Here is a 19,859-nt window from a genome sequence, read left to right on the forward strand (position 1 = left end):
CTATAGCGCGCTCTTCCTGGACTCGAACCAGGGAAAACAAAGCCCTCCTTAGGGCACTACACAAATTTCTATAGCGCGCTCTTCCTGGACTCGAACCAGGGAAAACAAAGCCCTCCTTAGGGCACTACGGAACTACTTCCAACCAGGTAGTCAATCAAACATGTCTTACCTGATTGAGAGTATCACGTCGGGGTCACCAAATTGTTAGGATTGCGCTGCGTGCTGTTCAGATGCGTTACCAGGAGATCTCCGAGGACAAGAAGAGAGCGAACCACATGACTTAAATCAATCTGGTTTATTCTCAGTCGTGCCCCAACGCGCAGCTGCGTCGGGGCTTTATATATACACTCTTCATAGGGAGTATCAGCAGTGGAAAATTATGGAATGTGCTTTGCACACTCAATCAAGGTCACAAGAGTTATGCACAGTTCAACAAGATGTTTCACACAAAAACATAGACAAAATCAGGATATGAAACAGGAACAGAACATATGAAAAGTACAAAATGTACAGAGCAGCGCGTATTATAGCTGGCCTAAAGTTAACCCTAAACTGCTACACTACACGACAGTCACCCTTGGGCCGCGCATTTACAAGAGTAGGTTTAGGAGTATTCAGGATTATATTCTTACAGTTTGAGATGTGTTTTTTTTTTTATGTTTTTGTACTGTATGCCATACTGATTAAAATTAAAATAGAAAAATGCTTGAAACATTTTAGTTTGTGCAATGAGTCTATAATATATAACATTTTCACTTTCTTAAATAACTGATGGAAAATATTGAACTTTTTCATAATATTCTAATTTTTTGAGATGCACTAGTACAGTATATAGAGTGCCAGAAACTAGTATAGAGGCGTTTAAGGACTGGGTAGAAAAGACATTTACAGTAGATAATAAAAAAGTTATCTTCATTTGTGGGGATACTAATATTGATCTGTTAAACCCTAATAAGCACAGTATGACTGAGGAATTTATTAATACCATGTACAGTATGAGTCTCCACCCAAAAATTACCAGACCCACCAGAATTACTGACCATAGTGGTACCTTAATAGATAATATATTTACCAATGATATAGATAATAACATTATAAGTGGAATATTAATCAATGATATTAGTGATCATCTACCAGTTTTTACAATTTATGACTGTAATCATAAGAGAAATGTGACAGACCATAAACTTAAGTATAGAAGAGTTAGAACTGAGGAGGCCATGTTTGCATTAAATAATGATTTATTAATACAAGACTGGGAATTGGTTTATATAGAGAATAGCATTGATGGAGCATATGATAACTTTCTAAGTATATTCAAATGATTATATAATAAAAATTGCCCACTGAAGCAATATAGTATAAAACAAAACTATAATGACCAACCTTGGATTACTAAGGGATTACAAAATGCCTGTAAGAAGAAAAACACTCTATATAGAGAATTTATTAAATTAAGAACCAAAGAGGCAGAAAATTAAATATAAAAAATATAAAAACAAGTTAATAACAAGTATCATAAGGAGATGGAGGAAGGATTATTATGGTAAATTAATGTATAATAACAAAAATAATATTAAAGGAATATGGAATATATTAAATAGTATTATTAAATATGGTTCTGGACAAATACATTACCCTAAATACTTTAATGACAAAGGTATCGAAAATTATAACATGGATGTAGTTGCTAATAGTTTTAATAATTTTTTTGTTAATGTTGGACCAAGATTAGCTCAAAATATCTCTGATCCAGTAACAAATGATGATTGTATAGATAATATTATAAAGAGGAATTCTTGTTCTATGTTTCTTACACCAGTAGATGAGAAGGAAATTGATTTAGTTAATAAATGTAGTAATAAAGTATCCACAGATTGTAATGATATTGATATGAAACTAGTGAAAACTATTATTGGGGGGATTTCTAAACCATTAACATACATCTGTAACTTGTCATTTCAAACCGGTACATTTCCAAGCAATATGAAAATAGCAAAAGTAATTCCATTGTATAAATCTGGGGACAAACACAACTTCACAAATTACAGACCTGTTTCTTTACTTCTTCAATTCTCCAAAATTCTTGAAAAACTATTCAATAACAGATTAGATAAATTCATTGAAAAAATGCAAACTACTCAGTGATAGTCAATATGGATTTAGAGCAAATAGATCAACAGAGATGGCACTAATGGAATCAATTGAAGAAATCAGTAACTCTATAGATGATAAGAAACATGTCGCTGGGATATTTATTGATCTTCAAAAAGCTTTTGATACTATTAATCATGATATATTAATTAATAAGATGGAACAATATGGGATAAGGGGAGTTGTATTAAATTGGATAAAAAGTTATTTGAGCAACAGGACACAATTTGTGAAGTTAGGTGACTCTGTCTCAACTTGTTTGAATATTGATTGTGGTGTCTCTCAGCAGTCAGTATTGGGTCCTAAACTGTTTATTCTTTATATAAATGATACGTGCAATGTCTCATCTCATCTCTAGCCGCTTTATCCTGTTCTACAGGGTCGCAGGCAAGCTGGAGCCTATCCCAGCTGACTATGGGCGAAAGGCAGGGTACACCCTGGACAAGTCGCCAGGTCATCACAGGGCTGACACATAGACACAGACAACCATTCACACTCACATTCACACCTACGGTCAATTTAGAGTCACCAGTTAACCTAACCTGCATGTCTTTGGACTGTGGGGGAAACCGGAGCACCCGGAGGAAACCCACGCGGACATGGGGAGAACATGCAAACTCCACACAGAAAGGCCCTCGCCGGCCACAGGGCTTGCTGTGAGATGACAGCGCTAACCACTACACCACCGTGCCGCCCTATGTGCAATGTATCAAAGATATTTAAGATGGTATTATTTGCAGATGACACAAATATTTTGTTCTGGAACAAATTTACATGAGTTAGAAAACATAATCTCTTCAGAATTGTGCAGGTTAAAAAGTTGGTTTGATCGAAATAAATTATCATTAAATCTGTCTAAAACAAAAATCATGTTATATAATAATTATAAAATAAATAGGGCAATAAATGTACAGGTAGATGGTGTTGATATTGAAATAGTTTCTAATAATACATTTCTTGGGGTAATTATAGATGATAGAATTAATTGGAAATCACTTATAAAATACATACTAATGAAACTATCAAGAAGTATATCTGTGTTGAGTAAAGGTAAGCATGTCCTGAACTATAATTCACTCCACATTCTTTACTGTTCCCTGGTTTTACTGTACTTAAATTACTGCTCAGTGGTGTGGGGAAATACGTATAAATGTTCACTTCATGCAATAACTATACTTCAAAAAAGAGCTATAAGAATAATTCATAGTGCTGGTTACCAAGATCATACTAATTCACTATTCTTAAATTCAAAATGTTTAAAATTCAGGGATATTATAGAATATAAAACTGCCTTAGTAATGTACAAAGTAAGGAATTATAAAGTACCAAGGTCCCACAGTCGCTGCTTTTTACAATACTTTTACAATACTGAACAGTAGAATTTTATTGATCCCTTTGAGAGGGTTCCCTCAGGGAAATTCAGGGTCTCCGTGGATCCTTAAAAAGTATTAAAAAGTCTTAAATAAAATATACGTTTTTTAAGGTCTTAAAAAGTATTATATGTTGGTAATTTTTGAAGAGTGGCATTAAATTTCATCTGGGGTGGAATGAAAGAAAGATATCAATGTCTGGAGAGACTATTTTTCATGCTCTTTTACCAGTGCACGTCCCTGTCTAACCAGACAGTAAAAGAAATGTGTGCCTATAGCACAGGCATCACACACTATTTAGGGAGCAGTGTTTTCTCTGTAGGCCTGTATGTACATCATAGAAATAGACGAAGAAGTGTTTGAGTGGCTATTTCAGACACAAGCTGCATCAAGATGGGCAAATGCAGGTTTAACAATAACTGGCTCGAGGATGAAAAGTATAGCGGCTGGTTACAAAAAAATGATGGAGTATGAAGCGTGGTGCAGACTTTGTAAAAAACAAACAAACAAATAAACAAAAAAAAACCATTAAATTGGGGACAATGGGCTGTAAAGCCCTTGACGCACATATGATAGGGGAGAAGCACAAGCGCTATGCCAACAGTCAGACAACAGCTGTACCCATTCAGATGTTTGCGGCACCGGTGTCTACCGCAAATGCAAACACTAACGTTACGCCCGCTTTGGAGTCTTCGGGACCCCGTACAAGTAATGCCTTCAGTACATTCTCCTCAACTACTACACTGAAGGCCGAAATGCTGTGGGTTTTGCAAATGGTTAGCCGACATCACTCCTATACGTCCAACGAAGACATGAGCACTGTCTTCAGGGCAATGTTCCCTGACTCAGAATGTGCAAAAACATTTAGTTGTGGCAAGGACAAAACCAGTTATCTTGCTCGATTTACACTTGTTCCGTACATAAAAAGGGAGCTTCTGTCAAGTGTGAATCAAGGCAGCTTCATTGTCATGTTTGACGAAAGCATGAACAGGACCAAAAGCAAACAACTGGATTTGCACGTCAGGTATTGGGCAAATGATGAGAGCGGTTCTCGAGTGCAGTCCCGGTATCTGGGCTCACAGTATATGGGCCACTCCACTGCTGAAGACTTACTGGAGAAATTTAAGGTAAGCCATTCAATAACCTAACAAATTAAGACAAACACATGATTTAAAATGTCAGTGTTTAATGTGTTTAAATGGGATAATAATATTTATTGGCAAGCGCATTTGCAACAGTTGGTTTTGGTTTAGGACCTCTCGTGGATAAATGTGACCCCTAGTGACTAAGCTGCAAAAGCTACCCAACTGTCCTACCATGATGTTGGAATTAAGCCAGCTGGTTCTTAATTGAATAGTATATTCCCATAGTTATTTTGAATGTTTCCATGTTCTAAATTATAAGCATACTCAAGGATTCAAGGAGTTTTTATTGTCACCTACATATAAATACTGTGTGTACTGTGAGGGGGCTGTCTGGTGGTAGGCAGGGGTGTGGTGCTGTTGGGTGTGTGTGGCATGAGGCAATTCTTCTGTATATGTTTGTCTTTGCACACCTTATCTTACGGTAAACTAAACTTTACTTTATTTAATTATTTGACATGCATATCTTAAGGTGCTTTGGTTATCATTGCTTTAGGAATAACTTGGCTGTTTTTATAATGTTTGTATTTTTCATAATTTCAGGAATGTACAAAGGAACTAAATCTCAGGAATATGCTGTCCTTGTCAATGGATGGACCCTCTGTTAATTGGAAATTTGTGGAACTCCTGCAAAAAGAGCATGCTGAGCAATTTGTTGGGATGCAAATTCAAATTGTTGGAAGCTGTGGTCTACATACCCTTTATAATGCGTTTAAGAGTGGTTTTGAAGTGTGGTTGGTGGAAAAAGTACTTAAAGCACTACATTTTCTCTTCCACTGTGCACCAGCCAGAAGAGAAGACTTCACTTCTGCAATATCATCCTCAACATTCCCCTTGCCTTTCTGTGGCCATAGGTGATTGGAAGATTTGCCAGCTGTTGAAAGAGCGTTACAAGTCTGGCCCTCCATTGTGAAATATATGGACCTTGTGAAGTCAAAGAAGGTGAAGAACCCAGGGATGGCATCATTTGACAGCATTTGTGAAGCCCAAATGGATCCCCTCTGCTGGCCAAATTTCATTTTTTCATGGCCATATCATGAGCCTTTCAACCATTTCTGGCTACATATCAGACAGATGTTCCCATGATGCCCTTCCTTTGGGAGGACTTGGAAAATTTGATCCGGGTAATTATTCACAACAACAATAACAAGAACAACAATAATAAATAAGCTCTCAAACATGCACAAAATAACTGAATTGAATTTTATTTTCAGAATCTCCTTAAACACTTTATCACGTGAGATGCCCTGCCTCTCACTCCATATAAACTAGTCAGGCTTGATGTCACAGATCAAAAACTCTGGCTCAGTCCAAAGGAAGTGGACATTGGAATGGGTGCAGCAGCTGCCATCAAGGTGGGACTTCCTGTAAATCCATTGATATCTTTAGATAGAAATGTGTCAAACAAATGTGTGAATATGTGTAACTTGGAGTGTGAGCTTTTTTGATATGTACAGTTGAGGTAATGTTAACCTTCTGCTTAGTGTTTAGAGAGATCCTGGAAATTTGACAAGCCATGTTTTGTCAGGGGCCAAAGGCAGTGTAGAGGCTCGTTCGTAGTGAGACCTTGAGAAAAGTGCTATAGCTTACGCTGACGAAGTCTCTGTCCCAAAGTAACTGTTTCCACTCTCCGTGTCCGTGTGCCTTGCAATAAATCCACTGGAAACGTCTTGAAAGTTGAACTTTAATCCTCGTTTAACTATTACAAAGGTTCTAAGATGCAGAGAGTCGGTGAGTAAATATCAGAGAGTCAGAGTGTCAGAGAGTCAGTGTGTCAGATAAGAAAAACTGTTCGCTTCCACGGCTTCTCGAGATCTACCCTGAGAAGCGCGAGACCGTTCTTATATAGCTGAATGAATTCTAATTCTAATTCTTGAGAAGTGTGAGACAGTTCTAATTCTTGTTCTAATTCTTCACATATGAATTCTTAAGAAGCGTGAGGCAGTTCTAATTCTTAACATATGAATTCTGATTCTTTTAACCTTGCCACATATTATTCATCATCTTAATCATGAAATAAACTACTTATATGAAATTACACACTCAAATGAAATTATATATACCATGTAACATAAATTGTAATTCACATCTATATGAATTCTACTTTGGCTGTTACAGGCAGGGTAAGTGATCTTGGCGTGCTTCAGTTCAGAAAAGACTGCCAGATTGTACTTTCGAACATCTGTAAGAAGGCTCTGGATAAGTGCCCTCTGAAGTATTCCATTGTGCACAATATGATGTGTTTGGACTGTCTGCAGAAAATAAAAGCACTCATCCAGAAGTTTGTGCAGGACAAACAGTTGGCAGGCGGGATATCGCTGGTAAATTATAGGAATAAGAATAGAATAGAATGGAATGTTAAATTATGGTTTTCTATTTTGTTATCAACATGAATATTGTTAACACATGGATTTTAACAGTATAAGACCAACTCTTTTGGTTTGAAGTATTAGCCTGGTCAACATATACCCAGAGATTTGATTGCACATTTATGGTATCATGGGATTATTGGGTTACTATCCTATTCTAATTGTGATGCTATGTGTTGACATTGTTCTTCTGCATCAAATCTAATTACAGGGGATGTAATATCTCAGCAGTTCGAAAATCTCCTGTACAGTGGGGCCAAAGGTTTGGACTTCATGTCCTTCAGAGGAATCCAGAGTTGATGTATTTTTATATCAGAAAGTGAGTGGGTCTTATCCTGGCCTCTGGATATTCTGCAAAAAATTGCTGCTCTTGTCCCATGGGCAAGCTGAAGTTGAACATGGGTTTTCAGCAAATAAAGAGGTGGAGACCTGCAACATAACTGAGGAAGCAATCATTGCACAGAGGCTTATATGCGACCATGTCAGAGGAGTGACCAAAGTGCCTCTGACCAAAGAAATGGTCAGTTACTGTGCCACAGCACGCACCAGGTACAGAGCATACCTGGATGAAGAGAGAAGTAAAAAGGAAAAAGATGACCAAAAGAAAAAAAGAGAGAATGTGGTGGAGGAACTTCAGGAACTCAAAAGGAAGAGGAGATCATTGGAAGGTGTATGTGAGAGTCCCCAAAAGGATGCTGACCCAGGGCTCTACATTAACTTTTGAAACCACTTGTCCTGTCGGGCAAGTTGAAAGGAAATTTACTTGTCTGAATGTGAAGTTGACTTGTCCGAAGAAATATTTGAGAAAAAACCCCACAAATAAACTATTTGTAACCCAACAATCTTTATGGCATTTGTTTCCGAATTCACAACATATGCATAATATCTATGAATCAAAAGTAATCAATACTTGATATACTGAGGCAAAAGTTAAAAAATATAGTAAAACAGACTGATTGATACCATAATTCACCAATTATTCTGCTGAAGTTCAGAAGCAATATATTCCAATAGAGTAGAAATTATGAACATAAAATTTTAAGAACAAAATAACTATACTATGAGATCCAGAAACACTAACCATTATATATACACAGATCAGTACTCTGCAGTTCAGTAACAAATATCACAAAAAGTAACATTATCATAAAATTTATGACTTGATGAGATATCACTAGTTTGGACAAGAGAAAAAAATAACAACAATGCTACAAATAAAAACAACTGATAACAAAATTGACTGATTAATACTGTAAATGACTGATTATTATAACGAGATTTCAGTGTATCAAATGACAAGATAATATATCTTGTTATGAAAACCTCCACACCTCTATTGACTCACAGATGAATGGATACAAATAAAGTTTCTATTCATCTTCATCTATCAACCCTTGAGTTCTGCTCCATCAATTGGACTCCATCAATCATTAATTTATTTATCAGAAATTGAAAACCAGAAAATTAAAATTATATATATTTTCATTTTTAAATTATTAATTTTGAATATATATCCTCCACTGATTAATTGTTGTCTAATTATTCAGTGTGGCTCCTGTATGGTATTTAATGGTAAAAAAAAGATAATAATTTCAAATAATCCATAATTATATCTAAATTATAGAGCCCTATGTTTCAAATCCCTAAACTCCCATTACTAATTAGTTAATTAATACAGCCGGTAACCTAATTAGCAGCCATTTGATAGCTTGGTATTTCATAGATAACTTTCCCCACTTCTACCTCACTCCCTGTCAATCCACACGCATGCAGGCGCACATTCCCCGGCCGCACATGCTCGGCTATACAATGAACACCATCAACAACAATTCAAAGATTTGGAAATTACCACACACTCAATGTAAATATACAGTTGCATAATAATCCCGCCAACAGAAATGCCAACAAATCCACGTGTATGACATGATTAAAACCAATCATACATGACCGTTTACTTTTCAGCTCAAATACATGAAGCGGTATTGGCCGGTTTCACAAGTGGAATATTGCGCATGCGCACATTGCTCTTTCCGAATAGAAACATCCGGCGATTCATCAAAACAATATGTCGAGTGAGATGCTTCGGAAATCATGTGAATAAACTGATAAATTTGATATGTAACCCGAATATTGGCGTATTTTGGCACTTGTCCGATCGGACAAGTAACTGAGACGATTAACTTGTCCGACATAAAGTATCACTTGACCCGGACAAGCGGACAACCATTAATGTCGAGCCCTGTGACCACATGGCAGAAGCAGCAGAGAATTCTGCTGGCACCAAAATTAGATTAGATTAGATTCACTTTATTCATCCCACATCGGGGAAATCCACGTGTTACAGTAGCAAGAAAAAGTCAAACAGATAACAAATAAAACTGAAATACAAATTAGACAAATGAAGGATTAAATACAGAGGGCTATTTGCATCATCTACCGTGAAAAAGTATAGAAAAAAAATTGCCTTATTGAGAGGCTTGGAAAAATTGCACATTACAGGTAGACTCTGTGTATATATATATATATATATATATATATATATATATATATATATATATATACACACACACACACACACACACACACGTATATAAGTATGCATAAAAATAGTTTAAGGCCTATATTATTGCACATAATAATTGCATCGATGAGAGATGGCAGAGGTAGTAGTGGTGAAGTAGTGCAAATATAACGACAAACAGGTTACTGGTGCTACGTTACAAGTTGTGGGTGTGATACAGTCTGACAGCAGCCAGTATGAATGACCTGCGGTATCTCTCCTTCTTACACCGTGGGTGTAGCAGTCTACTACTAAAAGAGCTACTTAAAGCCCCCACAGCCTCATGTAGGGGGTGAGAGGGGTTATCCATGATTGAGGTCATCTTGGCTAACATCCTCCTCTCACCCACCACTTCAATGGAGTCCAGAGGACAGTCCAAGACTAAGCCAGCCCTTCTGACCAGTTTATTAAGTTTCTTCTTGTCCCTCTCTGAACTTCCACAGCCCCAGCAGACCACAACGTAGAAAATCGCTGATGCCACCACAGAGTCATAAAAAGTCCTAAGCAGTGTCCTGCACACACCAAAAGACCTCAGTCTTCTCAAGAGGTGGAGATGACTTTGGCCCTTCTTGTACAGGACATCTGTGTTGTTAGTCCAGTCCAGTTTGTTGTTGAGGTGAACACCCAGGTATTTGTATTCCTCCATGATCTCAATGTCCAAACCCTGGATGTTCACTGGTGCAATTTGGGAAACCGTCCTTCTGAAATTGATCACCACCTCCTTTGTCTTGCTGGTGTTGATGTGCAGGTGGTTCAGTTCACACCAGGCGACAAAGTTGGTGATGACCTCTCTGTACTCCAGATCGTACCCCTCTGACACACGTCCAACGATGGCTGTATCATCAGAGAACTTCTGGAGGTGGCAGCTGTCCGTGTTGTAGCTGAAGTCAGATGTGTAAAGTGTAAAGAGGAAAGGAGAGAGCACTGTACCCCATGGAGCCCCTGTGCTGCAGACTACCACATCAGACACACAGTCGCGGAGCCTCACATACTGCGGTCTCTTAATGAGATAGTCAATGATCCATGCAGCCAGGTGGCAGTCGACACCAGCTCCCTCCAGCTTCCCCCTAAGCAGTGATGGCTGGATTGTGTTGAAAGCACTGGAGAAGTCAAAGAACATGTGTAGTAATCCCCGATGTGGGTGGAGCACAGAAGCACAGCAGGCGAGAGTTCGTGTTTACACAAACGCACTTTTATTGAGCTTTTCAGCTTTCTTTCTTCCTTTCTTTCACACACTCGCTCACTCACTCATTCACACAAGTGCTGTGGTCGGGGGCTACCTTCTCTCCTCTCCCCCTCCCTTTATACTTCATCCCTGCAACAAACACACACACACACACACACACACACAAATTGACATCAGGTGTAATGACCTAGCCACTTACCTTCCCTGACTCCGCCCTCCATTCACAGACTGCTGCTTGGCCACGCCCCCGCTGCCACATACCCCCACCGCCCGACTCAGGCCAGGGAGCCGTCCGGCCTGCAGCTGACTCCCCCCCCCCCCCCCCCGACAGAACAGGAAGTCCGCCACCACCATCTGTGCCTCCGGCCTGTGGATTACCTCAAACTTGAATGGCTGGAGAGCGAGATACCAACGGGTGATCCGTGCATTGGCATCCTTCATGCAGTGAAGCCACTGGAGGGGTGCGTGGTCTGAACAGAGAGTGAAAGGGCGCCCCAGCAGGTAGTATCAGAGGGCGAGGACCACCCACTTGATGGCAAGACACTCTTTTTCAATTGTGCTGTACTTGCTCTCGTGCATCGACAGCTTTCGGCTGATGTACAGCACTGGGCGCTCCTCACCCTCCACCTCCTGGGACAAAACGGCCCCCAGCCCTCTGTCCGATGCATCAGTCTGCAAAATAAAGGGGAGAGAGAAGTCAGGGGAGTGTAAAAGTGGCCCCCCACACAGTGCAGCTTTTACCTCCGAGAAGGCTTTTACCTCCGAGAAGGCATTGCTCCATCCACTGGACTGGATCTGGAGCCCCCTTTTTAATGAGGTTGGTTAGCGGGCTGGTGACGTCCGAATAGTTAGGTATAAACCTACGATAATAGCCACCCAGCCCCAAGAACCACCTCACCTCCTTTTTGGTCTTGGGCCTCGGGCAGGCCGCAATCGCTGCAGTCTTGTTAATTTGGGGACGCACCTGCCCATGACCCAAGTGGAACCCCAGATACCATACTTCCACCCGCCCAATCGCACACTTCTTCGGGTTAGCGGTGAGGCCCGCTCGCCTCAGCGACTTTAGAACAACCCTCAGGTGTTCCAAGTGCTGCGGCCAATCATGACTGTAGATGATTGTCATCTAGATAGGCGGCCGTGTAGGCAGCATGAGGGCGGAGGACCCTGTCCATAAGCTGCTGGAACGTAGCAGGCGCCCCAAACAACCCAAAGGGGAGCGTGACAAATTGGTGTAACCCAAATGGTGTGGAAAAGGCCATTTTCTCTCGGGATAGAGGAGTCAAGGGGATCTGCCAATATCCCTTGGTTAGATCCAGTGTCGAATAAAAGCGAGCAGCGCCTAACTGATCAAGCAACTCATCAATGTGAGGCATTGGGTATGCGTCAAATTTAGACACCGCGTTGACCTTTCTATAGTCCACACAGAACCGGACCGACCCATCAGTCTTGGGAACCAGGACCACTGGGCTGCTCCAGTCGCTGTGGGACTCCTCGATTATGCCCATTTCGAGCATGGCCTTGAGTTCATCCCGAACCACCTTTTTCTTGTGTTCGGGCAAGTGGTAAGGGCGGCTACGCACTACCACCCCCGGGGGCGTTTCGATGTGGTGTTCTATGAGGTGGGTATGGCCCGGAAGGGGTGAGAACACGTCAGAAAATTCCTTCTGCAACCTGGCTACCTCCGTGAGTTGGGTCGGTGAGAGGTGGTCTCCACAAGGGACCGGAGTGGCCTGCGATGTTATCCTTTTTATCTCCGGCCCAAGCTTCGCCTTCTCTGGGACTGCCAACACCACGGGGACCCCCTCATTCCATTGTTTTAAAAGGTTGAGGTGGTAGACTTGCAGTGCCCCGCCCCTATCCATTCGCTTTACCTCATAGTTGATGTCCCCGACTCGCCGTGTGACCTCGAAGGGCCCTTGCCACTTGGCGGCTAATTTAGAACTTGACGTGGGCAATAATACGAGTACTTTTTCTCCCGGCGTGAATTCTCTAAGGCGCGTGCCCCTGTCATACAGTCGGCTTTGACGTTCTTGTGCCTGCCGTAAATTCTCCTGGGTTAATTGCGTGAGGATGTGGAGTTTTGCGCGCAGGTCAAGAACGTACTGGATTTCATTTTTACTCTGTGAAGGTCCCTCCTCCCAATTTTCCCGCAGCACATCCAGAATGCCACGCGGCTTACGCCCATATAATAATTTGAAGGGAGAAAACCCTGTGGAGGCTTGTGGGACCTCTCGTACTGCGAACAACAGGGGTTCAAGCCATTTATCCCAATTACGCGCATCTTCACGAACGAATTTCCGGATTATGTTTTTGAGTGTCTGGTTGAATCGCTCTACTAATCCATCCATTTGTGGGTGATATACACTGGTGCGGATGGACTTAATCCCCAGTAACCCATACAGCTCGCGCAGTGTGTGTGACATAAACGAGGTGCCTTGGTCTGTCAGGATTTCTTTCGGAATCCCGACCCGGGAGATAACGTGGAAGAGCGCTTCCGCAATACTGCGTGCTGAGATATTGCGGAGAGGCACTGCCTCCGGATATCGCGTTGCATAGTCCACCAGAACTAAAATAAAGCGATATCCCCGTGTTGACCAATCTAATGGCCCGACGAGATCCATCCCAATTCGCTCAAATGGGGTCTTGATTAGAGGAAGAGGGCACAATGGCGCTTTTGGAGTGGCTGCGGGATTTACTAATTGGCATTCACGGCACTCCGCACACCACCGACGGACATCCCCGCGAATCCCAGGCCAATAGAATCGGGCCATTATTCGGGCTAGTGTTTTGTCTTGCCCCAAGTGTCCCGCCGTGGGATTAAAGTGAGCCGCATGGAATACGAGTTCCCTACGGCTCTTTGGGATTAACAACTGGGTTAATCGTTCCTTGGTTTGAGTGTCCTGCATCACTCGGTACAGTCTATATTTAATAATGGCAAAATAGGGGAAGGTTGGTGCCGCGCTTGGCTGAAGAGTTTGACCATCGATTACTCTCACTTGGTCAAACGCATGCCGCAGAGTCTCGTCTCACGACTGCTCTAACGGGAAATCCCCAAGAGAATCCCCGAGAGAGGGAGGAGGAGCGGGCTGCTCCTCACTCTGACGCGGTGTTGACATGGACAGCTCTGCGACAGCTTCTCCAGCCAATGCCACACCAGGATCTTCCCGTGACTTACTAGAGCAGGACCCACTGCGTGTTAAATACTCCATTAATTCTTTAAATCCCAGCCAATCAGTACCCAAGATCAATGAGTGGGTAAGATGAGGATTAACCGCCGCCTTCATCCTATGCGTTTGGCCCCGGAATAGAATGTGGACAGACACTAGAGGGTAATGGTGAACATCCCCGTGCACACACAACACCTTCACCGCTTGTGCTCCCCCCAGTGCCTCACCTTGCACCAGGCGTTGGAGAATTGAGGTCTGATTACAACTGGAATCCACCAAAATGTGATATGTACCCCCTTGAATACTCACCAGTACGCGATACGCTCCGGCCTGATCGGGGGCGGTTTCTGGCGCGTCGGGGATCCGGATGACAGCCCCCACCTCCCTTGCGGGGCTCTGATTCGGGAGATGCTCCGATTCCCCGCCGCGCCAGCACACTGGCCCAGGCTTTCCCTCTGCACTGGTGTTATGGGTGTCACTCACCTGAGGGGGAGACAACACAGACGCAGAAGAGGGAGAGGGGAGGACACCACGGGTGCGACGGGCCGGCTGGGGAGGGGCCAGCCGCTGCCTTCATGGCAGGGGAACGGGGTGGGGAGGGGGACCAGAGACAGGAGAGAGAGAGGGAGAGAGGGAGGGTGAAGAGAAGCGAGGGGAGGCGCCTCGTCTGCCTGCCATCAGAGCTGCCTCCAGATGGTCCTCCGCCAGCTCGATGGCTCGTTCCAGCGACGCCGGGCGGTGACACTGGACCCATTCCGCCGTTCCTTCCGGAAGTTGAGAGATAAACTGCTCCAGTGCCACCAGATCGATGATCTCCTTGGCGTCGTGGTCTTCCGCCCTCAGCCACCACCGGCAGGCATCCCAGAGTTGCTGGCCGAATGCAAACGGCCGGCCGACCCCCTCCAGTGTCAGCGTCTGGAAGAGCTGACAGTGTTGCTCTGGGGAGCGGCCGAGCCGCTGCAGGATGGCTTTGCTCAGGTCTGCATAAACCAGCCGGCTGTCAGCAGGGAGCTGCTGCGCTGCGAGCTGTGCCTCGCCAGTTAGGAGCGGGAGGAGGCGCACCGCACGCTGCTCCAGCGGCCACCCCCATGCCTCGGCTGTTTGCTCAAAGAGAGCGAGGAACGCTTCCGGATCGTCCTGCGGTCCCATCTTCATGAGGGTGGCGGCGTCTGGTGGCCCTGCTGATGTGAGCCGGTGCCGGAACGCCTGGCGATCTTCCTGCTGGGCCAGCATCAAGGCTTCGAAGCGCTGCTGCTGCTGCTCCTTCCGGAGGGTGATCAGCTCTTGATGCTGGTTCCGCTGGGCGGTAGCGAGGGCAAGGATGAGCTCTTTGAATGGGGAGGACTCCATGGGGCGGTTTCCTTCTGTGTGCGTCCCGGGTTTCGGCATCACTGTAGTAATCCCCAATGTGGGTGGAGCAGAGAAGCACAGCAGGCGAGAGTTCGTGTTTACACAAACGCACTTTTATTGAGCTTTTCAGCTTTCTTTCTTCCTTTCTTTCACGCACTCGCTCACTCACTCATTCACACAAGTGCTGTGGTCGGGGGCCGCCTTCTCTCCTCTCCCCCTCTCTTTATACTCCATCCCTGCAACACACACACACACACACACACACACACACACACACACACACAAATTGACATCAGGTGTAATGACCTAGCCACTTACCTTCCCTGACTCCACCCTCCATTCACAGACTGCTGCTTGGCCATGCCCCCGCTGCCACAACATGATTCTCACAGTGCTCCCAGTGCCCTCCAGGTGCAAAAGTGACCGGTGTAGCAGGTAAATGACAGCGTCATCCACACCAATGCCTGGTCGATATGCGAACTGCAGGGGGTCCATCTCGCTGTTCACCAGGTGTCGGAGGTGGGAGAGAACAATCCTCTCCATGATCTTCATGAGGTGAGACGTTAAAGCTACTGGCCAAAAGTGGTTGGGCTCCCTGGGGTGCGCAGTCTTGGGAACTGGAACCACACATGATGCTTTCCACAGAAGTGGAACTTTCTCCAGACTGAGGTTCAGGTTGAAAATGTACAGAAGAATCCCACAGAGCTGATCTTCACAGTCCTTAAGCAGTCTGGAGTTGATACCATCAGGGCCAGCAGCTTTCCTCGTCTTGATCCTCCTCAGCTCCTTCAACACCTGATCAGCTGTTATGGAGAGGCGAGGGGTGTAGCTGAGGTGTGACTCCTGTAGAGTGAGGTCGGGGGTGGAGTGTATGGATTGGTGTGGCAGGGAGTGGAGGGGGTGATGTGGTGTGAGGAGGGAGCTGTTGGTGTCAGGGGTATTATGAGGGGGGGTGGAGTGATAACACAGACAGGTCAGGACTATGGTGAGTGGGGTAGGGTGGGGTGGCACAGTCAAATCTGTTGAAGAAGAGATTCAACTCATTTGCCCAGTCCTGGACCCCAGATACAGGGCCCCTCCCACTGTCCTTTGTGTGGCCAGAGATGGTTTTCAGGCCTCTCCATACCTCTCCGGCATTGCTCCCCTTGAGGCGCTCCTCCAGCTTCCTCCTGTAGCTGTCCTTGCCTCTCCTTATCCCCCTCTTCAGCTCCCTCTGCACTCTCCTCATCTCCTCATTGTTGCCAGATTTAAAAACCCTCTTCTCATTTTAATAGGGCTTTTAGTTCAGAGGTCACCCAGGGTTTATTGTTGGGAAAACACCGTACCTTCCTGACTGGCACAGTGTTTTCAACACAGAAATTAATGTAATCCGTGATGCAGGTTGTCAGGCTGTCAGTGTCATCCCCGTGAGGTTCACACAACACATCTCAGTCCATGGTGTCAAAGCAGTCCCTCAGTGCCATACTGGTCTCCTCAGACCAGCTCCTTACATACCTCTTGGTGGGTGGTTGTTTATTCACCATAGGTATGTATGTAGGGGACAAGTGAACCAGATTGTGGTCAGAACAGCCCAGCGGGGGGAGGGGTGATGAACTATATGCGTCCTTCATGTTCACATACATTAAATCCAAAGTTCTATTGTCTCTGGTGTGGCATTTCACATACTGAGTGAAGGGTGGGAGAGTGGAGGACAGGGACGCATGATTGAAGTCACCGGAGATTAGTAGCAGGGACTGGGGGTGCGATGTCTGAAGCTTTGACACTAGTGTGTAAGAGCTCACAAGCTGTAGCAGCATCGGCCGCCGGGGGGATGTACACAGTTATTGCGATAACGTGCGAGAATTCCCTCGGGAGGTAATATGGCCGAATGCTAACCGCTAGCAGTTCAATGTTCTTACTGCAATACTGCTCCTTTACCCTGATGTGCCCCAGGTTACACCATCTGTCATTCACAAACATCACTATACCCCCTCCTTTCCTCTTACCGCTCTCCTTGGCTTTCCTGTCCACTCTCACGAGTTGAAATCTGTCCAGAGTGACATGTGAGTCTGGTGAGAGTTCATTCAGCCAAGACTCTGTGAAGCACATAAGGCTACACTCCCGGTACTCCCTCTGCAGCCTGGTTAGTGCCGTTAGCTCATCCATCTTATTAGGGAGAGATCTTACGTTTCCCATGATGACAGACAGTATGCATGGTTTATACCATCTTTTCTTCTCTCAGCACTTCATTCCAGCTCTGCATCCCCTTCTCCTTCTCCTTAATTCCGCAGGGCTCACCGGTCTTTCCACGGGGAGTACCTTGGTGTTGCGCAGTGCTAACAGCTGCTCCTGAGTGTAAATAATGGAGCTGTGGCTGAAAGGGTCCGCTGATGCCGATTTAACTAGCCCCAGAAAGGAAAAGAGAAAAATACAAATGCACAGTCTTGCGAGTAGTACATCCCGAGGTGCACACTTCCGACTGAGACTAGTGCAGAAAGAAACACGAAAAAAGTACAAAAGCATACCAAAACACATAAACATGCTCGGAGCTACTGCAACTAGCTGCCATTCTTGCGGCGCCATCTTAACTTAATGGCAACACTAATAAACAAAGTCAAACACCCTGAGACGACAAGCCAAGGAAAAGAGAGAGCAGTTGGTGGTCCTAAATGCTGACATTGAAAAGAAGGCTACTGAACTGAGAGACTTAATGGATCAACAGCAAAAATTGTGCAAGACAAGAATATGTTGTTTTTTGGACTCTTATTCCCTTATTTTTTACTCTGTTCATTTTTTGGAATCTGTGTTTTGTCTTTTGCACTTTCATTTATTTATGTACTGTTTGTACGTTATTTACAGCAGTATTGTTTTGTGGTATTGAGAAGGCAGTTGCCTGATATGCACTTTATGTTGGCAAATATGCACTGACTATTTGCACTGTTGCTCAAATACAAATGTGCTTTGTTAAACTGAACAGCCTAGAGTGTAGTTGATTTCATGTTTTTGCTGTGGTAATGGTCTTAATTTTTATTCTTAGAGGTCTTAAAAAGGTCTTAAAAGTCATTAAATTTGTAGATAAAAAATGTGCAGATATCCTGAAATTTAAATTCCAGCATCATCATTACAGGATGAACAGAGAATAGAAAATAGAGAAAAAACTTCTAGATAAATTAAATTAAGTATTTACATATACAAATATATAAAAAAAAGAATAAGATATGGGGGGGAAAAAAAGTCCAGCAGGAGAGGTATTGCACATTTATATTGCACATTGTGCAGTATTGCTTTTTGTCAGGCTAGGCTACTGCTCCTTCCCGTCCTCTGTCCTCCTGTTACACCCCCCCCCCCCCCCCCCCCCCCCCCCAGAGAGGAGTTGTACAGTCTGATGGCATGAGGGACAAAGGAGTTTTTAAGTCTGTTAGTCCTGCACTTGGGAAGGAGCATTCTGTCACTGAACAGGCTCCTCTGGTTGCTGATGACGGTGTGCAGAGGGTGACTGGCATCATCCATCATGTTCAGTAGTTTGTCCATAGACCTCTTCTCTGCCACTGTCACCAGAGAGTCCAGCTTCATGCCGACCACAGAGCCGGCCCGCCTGATCAGTTTGTCCAGCCTGGATGTGTCCTTCTTGGATGTGCTGCCCCTCCAGCACACCACAGTGTAAAACAGGACACTGGCGACCACAGACTGATAGAACATCCACAGGAGTTTCCTGCAGATGTTAAAGGACTGCAGTCTCCTAAGGAAGTATAGCCTGCTCTGTCCCTTCCTGTATAAGTGATTGGTGTTGCAAGTCCAGTCCAGCTTGCTGTCCAGCCACAGCCTGAGGTACTTGTAGGAATCCACAGCCTCCACCTCGACTCCCTCGATCAGAACTGGTCATGACCTTGGTCTGGACCTCCCAAAGTCAATGACCAGCTCCTTGAGTTCACATTCCCCATGATAATGGAGGGAATGAATGGTTTGTAGTGCCGCCGTTTGTCCGCTAGCCTAGCCTTTAGCTTAGCTCCAGCTTTGCAGCCCCTGGGTTTCCTCCTCAGCTCGGCCAGGATGGGGTGTCGTATCCCGGCTCGTCCCATTGTTTTCAGGGCCAGCAGCTCCTCTCTCGAATAAGTGAGAAAACTGGCTCCTGGTTGTCTGTTATAGTTAAAAATATCCATGTTATATAAGTCAAACACACTATGTCTTCGTAAGAAGAGCAGAAAAGTAAAAAAAGGTGGAAAAAAGAGGTTTAAAGAGCTAAAACCTACAGAGCTACTGGAGAGGCAGCTGTCTCTCACAGCGCCCATACTAGGTCTGTACAACAGAGCAATGTGTTGTTGCCTTTCCCCATTCAGCGGATCCCCTGGCTGGATAACTGTTGCATGCTGGGAGGCCCCACCTTTGATAGAGAGCTGCGCGAGATGACAGAAAACAGCGCAGTGTTTTATTCAATGGGTCAAACTAATACTCTGGCGACTTCCCTATGTAGATGTACAGCACGTAAATGCCAAAATCATGGTAAAAAAAATTTACAGAGTTCATTTTCATTTACTGTATGATAAGTCAGTATATCGAATATCGCCACAGGCCTGTGTGTCAA

The 19,859-nt window shown here is 44.2% G+C and overlaps 1 protein-coding gene across 1 annotated transcript in view; it reads left to right on the forward strand.

Annotated features, from left to right (window-relative positions):
- Positions 1–19,859, forward strand: part of LOC132882169 (NLR family CARD domain-containing protein 3-like) — a 90,107-nt gene that overhangs the window by 20,522 nt on the left and 49,726 nt on the right. The window lies entirely within an intron of this gene.

This window comes from Neoarius graeffei, chromosome 2, assembly GCF_027579695.1.
Source record: "Neoarius graeffei isolate fNeoGra1 chromosome 2, fNeoGra1.pri, whole genome shotgun sequence".
NCBI lineage: Eukaryota > Metazoa > Chordata > Actinopteri > Siluriformes > Ariidae > Neoarius > Neoarius graeffei.